This window comes from Abramis brama (assembly GCF_963993115.1).
Source record: "Abramis brama genome assembly, chromosome: 1".
NCBI lineage: Eukaryota > Metazoa > Chordata > Actinopteri > Cypriniformes > Leuciscidae > Abramis > Abramis brama.
The window spans coordinates 46,274,797-46,276,928 of record NC_139963.1 but is presented as its reverse complement, the minus strand read 5'-3'; the positions used below and the strand labels follow the sequence as shown (position 1 = coordinate 46,276,928).

The 2,132-nt window shown below is 37.0% G+C and overlaps 1 long non-coding RNA gene across 1 annotated transcript; it reads left to right on the top strand.

Moving 5' to 3' along the window:
* Window positions 1-203: 203 nt before the first annotated feature.
* Window positions 204-1,889, top strand: LOC311066996. Its single transcript, XR_014603157.1, has 4 exons — window positions 204-338; window positions 434-569; window positions 1,564-1,638; window positions 1,739-1,889. It is a non-coding gene; the product is annotated as an uncharacterized lncRNA (long non-coding RNA).
* The last annotated feature ends 243 nt before the right edge of the window (window positions 1,890-2,132 follow it).

Genomic DNA, 2,132 nt, shown 5'->3' with positions numbered 1-2,132 from the left:
ATGAAGCAACAAGCCACAGAAAGAGGTAAGTGTGATAATATTTGATCATTTGTAGTAAAAACGTAACTGTTAGCAATTGATGTAATTTTTACAATAAAATTTACAACAACATATTGTATTCATGTTTTTATTGTAAATACAAATGCATGATGGGAAATTTATGGACAGTCCTGTAATTTTGTTGTAACTACACTGTAGAAGCATTATTTTACAGCCACCGCATAGCATTGTGGGATTGCTGCGATTTGAATTTTGAAATTGCGCGGTACCGCGGCGGCCAACGGCACCAGAATCAAACACTTTTGGAAGAAGCAGCTTTTGGAAGGAACACATCTCAGGTATGAAACGTTAACATGAAATCTATTTTTATAAGTCTATGGATATATTAATACCGGTCATATGAGTGGTGATTGTTTCGTTTGGTATATTTCAGTGACATTAGCTTCTGTGACGTTCGCCCCGACTCGACTCGCTCACTCCTGGTAAAACAACACCATGAACTGACCGCGGTGAAGTGGCGTCTTCTTACTCAACCCATACGGAAAAGAGTTACCACATGCAGCTACAAGGTACGAGATATTCACAATTTTTCGCTTGGTATATTTCAGTAACATTAACTAGAGTAATGTTAGTTATAACGTTAGCTCAACTCGCCCCGCTCACTCCCGGGTAACGACGTTATAAACCTGAACTGACTACGGTGAAGCGGCGTCTTCTTTAAGTTACTCAATCCATAAAGAAAATGGTAACGTTACCACATGCAGATACACGGCACTATTTTCAATGGAAAAACAAACATGGTGAGTAGAATCGAGTAGAGCTGAGCTTGTAACGTAGCCTAACGTTAATGGAAAACAACCACCACAATGACGATAGCTCAAATAACGTTAGCCAAGACTGTTAAAAATAAGCATTAACGTTAGCCCGATCAGTTAGCTCAGGTTATTATTGCATTGATTACACGTGCTACTGGACAGGCTGTCGTAACATTATTAGGACTTCTGCTTTGCTGTCTTGTAATCGGGGGTCTTGAAGCCGTGGTTTGCACACTAGCATAAACAAAGTTTGTAACGTTAGATTTTACGGTCACTGAATAAACACAAGCAAATTTTAATTGAAATATGGGCTTTAATTAAACGACAATGCTGGTATCTTTAATTATGTGAGTCAGCTATAACTGTGAGATAAGCTGAATATAGCATCTGGTATGCTCATATGTTATAACATTACTTTGTGCTTGGCAAACCAGGTTGGAAGAGCAGTCATGTAACTGTCTGTATCTAAAATAAACTGCGCGTGCGCAACTAAATCCAACCAGCATCGTCATAAAATATTTTTTTTTCCGGAGCCTGGGTTCTGTTGAAAAGCTTTCAATGTTCTCTTTGTCTTCAGAAAAGGCAGCAAATGATCAGTAGTATTAAAATTAAGTTAACCATTTTGTTTGTCTCAAATTACATGTGGCTGCCTGGCAGACTATATGGACTAAAATAATAATAGATTTTTAATTTGGCATTTGTGTAATTGGTAATACATTTGGTAATGTTTACGTTTTTTATTCCCTAGCCTAGCCCTCTGCCACAGCTGCTGATATCCAGAGAGAGAGAGACCTATCCAGCACACCTTGCTTAATTGTGCAAGGTATATTCTTCCCTTATTTTATAGAGTAGTTCACTTTTAAATGAATATTACCCCATGATTTACTCACCTTTTATTATCATATTGTGTTAATGCATTTCAGGAGAGACACTAATCGCAACAAGTGTTCATAGAAGGAACAGTTGTGATGGGGCCCAAAACAGTCTTTTGAATGGAGTGGCTGAAACCTTCGCTGCTTACTATGTGTTCAACATGCAGTATCCTAAAGACGCCTCAGGGACTTTATACAAAAGGTATGTTTAAACTGTTTACACACTAATAAAGAAAATGAGGTAACACTTTACAGTATGGGTACATTAATTATCATGAATTCATGTATAAATTCATGCATGAATTACGCATTCATTCATGCATTAATATCTCATGAATCATCAGGAAATAACACAAGTTCAACGTTTTTCATTCATGACTTCATGAGTGAACAACACCTTAATAAAAAAATTAACTAAGATGAGTACATCATCATGAATTATGAT